This window comes from Callorhinchus milii, unplaced genomic scaffold (genome assembly GCF_018977255.1).
Source record: "Callorhinchus milii isolate IMCB2004 unplaced genomic scaffold, IMCB_Cmil_1.0 Scaffold11, whole genome shotgun sequence".
In the NCBI taxonomy this organism is placed as follows: Eukaryota; Metazoa; Chordata; class Chondrichthyes; order Chimaeriformes; family Callorhinchidae; genus Callorhinchus; species Callorhinchus milii.
This window is the reverse complement of record NW_024704752.1, coordinates 6,010,045-6,019,195: the sequence shown is the minus strand read 5'-3', so window position 1 is coordinate 6,019,195 and position 9,151 is coordinate 6,010,045.

The window sequence follows — 9,151 nt, the reverse complement described above, 5'->3', positions numbered from 1 at the left end:
TTGAGAAGTTTCAATAGCATGGGGCGATATAAAAATGCAAGTTCATCTTTTCTACCCCAGGGAAGAAATGGCACCTGAATTCAGCGGTGATCTCATTCCTTTAGTTTATTACCCAGCCTCTCATCATAGCTATGTCTGTGCAGCCCTGGTCAATCATCCCTCTGCTAGGTCCAAGACCAATACAACCTCTCTAAGGTGAGGCGCCTGTGCCTGAACACATTGCTCTACGTGAAATCTGATCAACATTCCTGTGAGAAGGCTTTTTATATTCTCCACTCGTGGTGATAAACCATAGATTCCCATCAGCATGATAGAAATACAGGTGCGAGCATTAAACCAACTTCAAAGGATCTGAGATTGATTGATCGGGGAACAGCAGAGGGGACACTGGAGTTTGGTAAATGTTTGCTTTAAGGACCCACAGTTCATAAAGGTTACAGCAAGTGTCTTCAAAAGGAAAGAAGTACTAAGTTTAAGCAATGGGAAAGTGGAGTATAATTTTATAGTTTTTATCAGGATTCACAGTAATAATCATGGCATTTGATATAGCGCCTCATCATGTCATTGAGACGTCGCAAAGCACTTCACAGAATATACTGTAAAGTGAATTGACTGTATATTTTTTAACTCCTTTCAGAAGTAGATCACATCAGAAGAGAGTTTGTGACATGCAGCCAGTTCCTGGAACAACACCCCATTTTGTGGGGACTCTGATTCCTGATTGCGAAACGCTATTAAGCTTCTAAAATGGTTGTCGAAATTTAAACAAAATATTGCCACCTTCAGGTTCTATGCTGCTTTTTTATTGAACCAAACTCGTACATAGAGCATTGTCAGGAGCATCCAATTGCAAGGATTATTATTACATAATAATAATCCTGGAGTCCTATAGCTCAGTGGTTAGAGCATTTGCCTTGCAAGCGAGACACCTGGGTTCAGTTCCAGGCAGGGCGAAACCTTGGGCAAGTTTCCTTACTCCACATGCCTAATAATAATCCCACCAAAACAAAAAAAGTAATAAATTGGTCATTTTAAATCCATGATTGTTTGTGGGACACTGCTGTGCCAATTGGCTGTCGCGATTCACCCACAAATATACGGTCAATTCACTTTACAGTCTATTCTGTGAAGCACTTTGAGACGTCGAGAAGATGTGAAAAGCGCTATCAAATGCAAGGATTATTATTATTATATATAATCCGACGAACCTCTGTGGCCATGTTACACCAGAACAGGGAGCGGTGGAGCCAATGAGGCAGCTGGATTGAACATCCAGCAGAACACACCAACCAAGAGGATTTGTGAAGAGTGTTTGTATCCAGCCATGAGCATTAGAATGACTGAACACTGAACAAGATGCAAACATTATTGGGGCGTTTCATTGTGTTCCTATCAGACATCACTAGCCATCAGAGTTATATTGTATAAAACAAACTGTTTTGTAGTTCACTTGGGTTTGTTTCTGGAACTATTTCACTAACGTCACTAAACTTTAAAAGCAAGTGCTTACATCAACGTAAGTTTAATACTAATACAAATGTTAGCCTTTGCTGTTACCTTTTTGGACTGTGGCTATAAACCAAATAGGACTACTTGTTAATCCCATGGCATTGGGTAAAAGGGCATTGACTCAAGGTTGTGATCAGCAACTTTAGGTACATGGATAATCAATAGCTGGAATGGGTTACCATTACTACACGGAGAAAATGTCTTCTATCCTCCCCTTCTTTGTGTTTTAATAATAATACTTACATTTGGTATTGCGCATTATCATGTCAGAAGGACATCTCAAAGCGCTTCACCGGATTTACTGTGAAAAGGAGTGACTGTGCATTTGAGGGGGCAAACATGGCACTACAATTGCTTACAGCAACATCCCACAAATAGCCATGAAATAAGAGACCAATTTTATTTTGGAGATTGTTGGCCAAGATTTGTTTCAACAAAGACGGAGAGAGAAACTTCCTTCTCTTTTCGAATAGTGTCATGGGATCTTTACTGTCCACCTGAACAGGCAGCTGGAACCTCTGTTTAATGTCTCATCTGAAGGATGGCAACTGCAAAAATGCAACACACCACCAGCATTGCATTGCAGTGTCAACTTCGACTAGGTTGTGGTTTCAAGTCCCAACGTGGGGGACTTGATGGTGGTTTGGGAGATAATCCGGTTTGCTGGGGTCCAAATCCTTGACTGACCAGTGCCTTGGGTTGTCCTCCCGACGTGTAAAGCGCTCTTAATTACAAATGTAATATTGTATTGTATAATCCTCAATTTATATCCTATTGTTACTGACTCTAAACCATCTAGAGTAAACAGTGATATTGGATGTTTGTTGTATGAACACAGTCACTAAACTTCACTTTCTGTGTTCACATGTAGAATCACTGCATCATTATTTCATGCTGTGGGAGTGAGGCAGTTGCAATTTATTCTTTATGTGTCAGAGATAGTATTAAGAGCTCACGTGATCAGTACATCAACAAAGACTGACTTAGGAATACATCACCATGAATTCAACCAACAACCCTATGGAGCTTAATAGGCTTCCCATACAGAGAATAGGTGCAATGCAGAAAATAATGGGTTTGTAGGCATCACGTGGCAATAACTAATTCTGCAATGGCTTGTCACACTACATTTGATGCACTTATTCTTGGCTGACAACCATCCCCTTCAAATAAAACTGGTCATTTTACTCCTTGAGTGTTTCTGGAATATTGCTGTGCAAATTGACTGCCATGATCACCCACAAAATACAGTCACTCCACTTTATAATAAATCCTATGAAACATTTTAAAACTTTTAGTGGCAAGATTAGGCAATATGAAAAGCAAATATTATTATTCTACACTGTACTCTTACCATGCAGTGGCAGATAGAAACAGTAATCTAGTCTCCAGGCAGAGGGGCCTTGGTTTAATGTCATCATCCAAAAGACAGCACATGATAATAATAATCTTTGCATTTGATATAGCGCCTTATCACCTTTGAGACGTCTCAAAGCATTTCACAGAATATACTGTAAAGTGAATTGACTGTATATTTTGTGGGTGAAATGCAGTAACAGTGTCCTACAGTCGCGGACTGAAGTGACCAATTTTTTTTGAAGGCATTATTAACCCCGGAAAAGCGATCCACCAATCGACTAACAACCAGGTTCCTACTTACTGCTAGGTAAACAGGCATGTGGGGTAAGGAAACTTGTCGAACTTTTAGCCTTGCTGGGAATCAAATCCAGGTCTCTCCCTTGCAAGGTGAGTGCTCTAACTACTGAGCTACAGGACTCTAATTATAATGCTGTAATGGAAGATTGGTTTGCATTCAGAACAAAGAACCTTCTTCATACCCACCTCTCAAATGATCTCCATAGACTTTCACACTCCACAGCTTCCAAAGATTAGCTAAAGACACGAATGCAAGACTCAAACAATCATCTAATAATAATATTTGAGTTTGCTACAGTGCTTTTCACATCAGGTCACTCACTCCATGGCTGTTTGTGGGACAAACTGGCTGCCGCGTTTCGCCCACAAAACCCAGTCAAACCTATTTTACAATATATCCTGTGAAGTGCTTTGAGATATCTTGACGACTTGATAAGGCGCTATATCAATTGCAAATTATTGTTATTTATCATTATAGAGATCCAGTGTCGCTTCTGCAAGTACTTTTAACACACGGTGAAAATCCTCAGGCTCTTTGTTCATACACAGTTCTGTAATCTACGTTAGAAATAGAGACTATAATAATATTTGGCAAATTAGATTGATTATCACCTATCTATGCAAACCATTCACTGCTGCATCCTACATTGACAGCAAGACTCGGTTGTTAACTCGTCAAGAGAAGGGAGTTTCTCTTTCCTGGTGTCCTGGCCGACAATCCTCAAAATAAAATTGGTCACTCACTGCATTAACTTTGTGAAATTAATTCTCTGCGATCAGCACCCAGATCCTAATACAGGTTGTTGGCTGGTTGTCAGACATTGTTGTGTCCAAATTGGCCGCTGTGTTGCCCACAAATACATTATTGCTGTACACCACAGTAAACTCTTGTGATGTGCTTTGAAATGACATGATAAAGCGCTATACCAAACACAAGGATTATTATTATAATGCTGATTTGAAAAACTAGACACATGTCAAAAGGAGCAAATGTAAATTCTGACACTTAGAAAGGGGATGAGCACTGGAACTATCATTGGGCCTTGTAACAACTACTGAGGGTGGGGGGAGGTTGAAACAGCACATGTGAATTGGTGGAAAACCAATAAAGGCTCCTGTGTTATCCAACAGGTTGAATCCAGGCGCTTTTCCAGCTGAGGGCTGGAGCCGTGCTGAACCTGGAGTTTCCCACTTTGAGCTCTATCAAAGTGAAGGAAATGCAAGGGTCACTAACAGCTCAGATGGTAGCACTTGCCCTAACAACCAGGGTTCAGGAATTCTTTGGAGCACAGCAAGGTCATTTTATTCCCTCCTCCCCCTGTTCCCCTAATGCTTTTCTCTATTAATCAGAGCTTTCAGTTTGGCCTGGTCTTGAGATTGCTTCCAATTCTGGATAAGCTCGTCGTTTCTAGCTATTATTTAATTTAATGGACTTTTGGCTGATCCCTTACGAAGCTTTGGATCGTGAAATAATAAGACTGTAGACTAACGGACCCAGAGACAGCCTTGGGTTTGCCTGAGATTAACCATGGCAGATGGGCTTTACTGTGGTTTCCTGTGTTGATTGAGAGGGTATAATGAGAGAGGTGGTGTTTACACAAAGCTTGTCATCACCTCCTTCCACCTCACATCTAAACAGCTCCATTTTTCTAATTCCTTGGGTTGTGAAATTTTCGGGAAGTCAGAGCATACAAGACGAGCACAAAAGCAACTGTTAAAAAAACACCAATGTTAATCCAACGCTAATTAGTTCCTGCTTCCATTATGCGTGTATTTATTTCAGAGCTAATGGAACCTTATCGGTGAAAGTTTAATGCCAACAGGACATTTTGATTTGTATCTTTCCAAAGAATCAAAATGCTGGAAAATGTTTTTATTTGTAAAAATGTAACAAGCTTTTATATTTCACTTACAATTTTGTATTGCAGTTCTATTTCTTTCTTGCAATTAATGTTAGGCTTTGCAACTAAATAAAGATGCTGTAATATTTCTATTTAGTCCAGATTGGCTATTTAAGGAGCATCCTTCCTCTGCAAAGTAGCTGTTAAGAGATGTGAATGAATCACTGAATGAATGAATCAATGAATGAATGACTGACTGAATGAATGCAAGCCTGGTGGTTCCAGTACTCAAACATCAGTCACATATATCTACACTCACCCAACCATTTAATTTGAGAACGCCACTTAATACCTTTCTTTCTGAATGGATTAAATCAAAAGTATTGATTCTTTTCTTCCTCGAGACCTTAGTCATCTTATTTAATGCTTTCATCGTGGCAACCCCTTTGACTTCAATACATTGCGCTCCAAAGGGACTGCTTCCTACCAAAGTGTCCGGGTCAAGTTTGTATACAGGACTTTGAATTTTCTGTGACACTTCGCACTTGCTCTAGTCGAAAAGTTTCCACACAGTGTCTTACAGGCCAGCACCACCAATTATCCCCCTCCTTTGAACACCATTATCAGGGTTTTTTTTCCCCTCTCTCAAAAACTTCTTTCATTTTACTGTTGTCAGTAGATGAATGGGAAACTAACCACCATGTCAGGATGACTCGAATGCCTAGCAACTGAGGGCCACATTTTAATTCCAACTTGCCTCTTGTGTTAGCTAATAGAAAGTGACTATGTTAAGACAGCCAGGAGCATTGTTTGTCACCTCTGAAATGCAAACAAAACTACATTGTTTCCCATTGTATTTGCTGTGATTGATGTTACGATCTACAATAACATCATTCATTTCTCCTTGTGTTTTTCCAGTATTGATGTCGTAGCCATTCATTCTTTGTCAGCCGTCTCGCGAGAGACTGAAACTCTTTATTTCAATCGCGCAGGCTGTAGGTTCTATGGTAATGCTATTTAACAACTGGCAAAATGTAATGATTTATTTCCGCTGACGTCTGGATCGTCCCGGAGTAATTTAATGAGGAGTCACAGAGCATAAAGGCGACACTGAAAGCAACCACACATTTCCAGAATGACTAAAAGAGCTGGAATAGTGTAGCACACACAGGGAGCAGGAAGTTAAGCTTTTCAGTGGGAACCTCACATTGTTTTGGGAATAATTTGATTTTTAAAAACTTAGTATTTCTCAATATAGGCAATCTATTTAGATATCTCCTCCCCCCCACACCCCCAACCAGGGTAGAAAGTTTGCAGAATTACAACTTGGATTTATATAGCACCTCTCAGGGAGGGTAGCATCTCACAGCGCTTAATATTTAAAAGCATGTCATTTAACCAATAACAAGCAAATGCTGTTAATCTGACACAGAACAAATGTGCTTGTGACAGGGACAGAAATATACTTGTTTGGTTAATTGAATTATAATCCTTGCATTTGAAACATCGCCTTATCACATTGCGAGACGTCAGGATTTTACCATGAATAATAATGCCTAAAGCAATGGTAATGACTATGTACTTGTAGGCAAACACGGCAGCCAATTTGCACCCAATGATGTTCCACAAAACAGCCATGAATTAAGTGAGCAATTTTATTTTGGGGAATGTTGGTCAGGACACTGGGAGAAACAACCTTCTATTTTCAAATAGTGCAGTAGGATCTTTAATATCCACCAGAACAGGCATAAATAGGACCTTAGTTTGACATCACATTCGAAAGACGTAATCTCCAATAATGTGGTAATCCCGTAGCATAACACCGGAATTATCGTAATGGACAATTTTTCTTGCTGAATTGTTCCCTCATTTGTTCAATTACTTTGATCCTCAAATACAGGAAAACACCTCCCCCCCCCCCACCAACATAGCACTCTCTTGCTTACATTCTGTGAAATCCTGATGTGGGGCTTGTACTCACAATCTTGTGACTCAGAGGTGAGAATTGTGCAAATTTAGGTTCACAACATCAATACTACAAGCTCATTGAAAAGATTTTTCAATTAACTAATAGAAATTTTAGAGCTTGTATTTATGTAGCTCGTAAGTATGAGTCCATGTAACACGATAAACGACCCAGCCAAAGGTGATCTTGAAGGAGAATGCCAAATGTACATCAGTGAGGCACTCACTAATCCAGCCCGCACACCACACCAGCTATCCTTTTGGCACCATTTGTTGTGGCTACATCAAAACCAATGGTACATTGACGGATTGCAATGGCATTGACAATCTGGTCACTTTATCCTCATTAAGCACTAGAGTACAATCTTTGCAACTTGCAAAGCATTGGGGATAATAAAAGAAATGTCAAGCTATTTGTTACACTGTAAACAAAGTTTATTTTGTTTAATTTCACCTCGTGGGAAGACTATAATCCTTGATTAAGCATTTTAACACATCATTAAGATGTCTCAAAGTGCTTGACAGGATACACTGTAAAGTGCTATTATTGTGTATATTTTGTCGGCAGACACGGCGGTCTATTTGCACACAGCAAATGTCCCACAAACAGCCATGGAGCTTGAACCACAACCTCCTGACTCAGAGGCACAAGCAGTGGCAATTGAGCCAGGTAGAAACGCAAGATAGACTTGCACTTGGATTTGGTCCCAGTAACCCAGGCTGCCCTATAAAACTGAAGTGATCATTGTGCCTGTGTGTGAGTCAGAAAGAGTGTAGATACACTCCTAGCTGACAGTTATTTCAGTCAGCTGATGGGCCATTGGAAGAAATTACAGGCACCTGATGTCAACATTCAGAATCAGGAGCCAGACTGATGGTTGTCTGTTCCCAACTCAGGCATCAAGATCCATTGTAGAGCTCTTGTTCCTGCCTGGAGTGAGATCAGGTAAGTCAGCACAGAATGGAGATTGAACCTGGGACCTTAGGTACGACTGCAGAGTGCACAGAGCAAAGCATACGCTAGAAATGGGATCATTGCACCGAGTTCAGGATCCAATACATATGGCTGAGTGATTAACAAAGAGACAAGCCTTAACTTCAAATTCTGAAGAAATGCTAATTAAATGTAAACTACTGCACTGTGCACAAATGGCTTTTCCTGTTTGCCTACAAAAAAAACTCATCACGCTTAGCAACAACAAAAAACAGGAACAGGAGGAGGCCATTCAGCCCATCGAGCCTGTTCCATCAGTTCATTAGATCTTGTCAGATCTTTTAAACATAAAGCCTCAATACCTTTCATGACACAGTACCTCATTTGAGTTGTTTCGAATGCGTAGGGTTCTATAAAATTGTAAGTTCTCTCTCTTTCTCTTGAGCTGTTGAATTATAAAATGACAATAAACAGTAAAACTGGTTAATATCTTCTCTTGAAATGCATGGTTTATGTTTTCAGCCTCAGAAGTGGTTCAATCATGGGCTTGACTTCTGATAACACATACTATTTGATTAACATGGGTCAAGAGAGATTGAGAAGATTTGGGCACAGCTCACGCAATTGCTAAACTATTTCATTAACTTGTTATTTTCTAGTTAATGTACAAATGCTTTTGCTTTGCCCAGATTTATCATTTTACAAGCATTTTTAAAAAAAAAGTAAATCTGTTTGAAGAAGAAAGAGGCAGACGAAGGAAGAAACCTTGTAAAAAGGAATTTACTGGGAGGAATATATATATAGCACGTCAATCAGCAGGTTTTTTTTATCTGAAGGTGCCTGCAGTCTGATAGACATCAACAGAGCAACATCAATAACCAAATCAACTGTCTGTGCTGCGATTGGATAAGAGCAAATTCACAGAAGCTCCTTACTGACACTTGAAAGATTGATAAAAAGGATTTTTAATCTAATGCAGGATCTTGCAAGCGCTATTAATAATAATTGGGTTAAGATTTTTTCGTGTAATGGTTTACGGGTGTACTACCAGGGATACACTGACTGAAGTGAACGAAAAAATGAGAGGAACCATGTAGTTCTGCAGCAGGACGAATAAACCAGTTCCTTTGAGATTTGGCTTTTGTAGCGGGAAGTACATTCGATTGAAGGTCTCTGTAATTCTTTTGTTATAAAGGGAGATATCGCTGCACTTCACTGTGCATTTGATATAGCGCTTTATCACGTC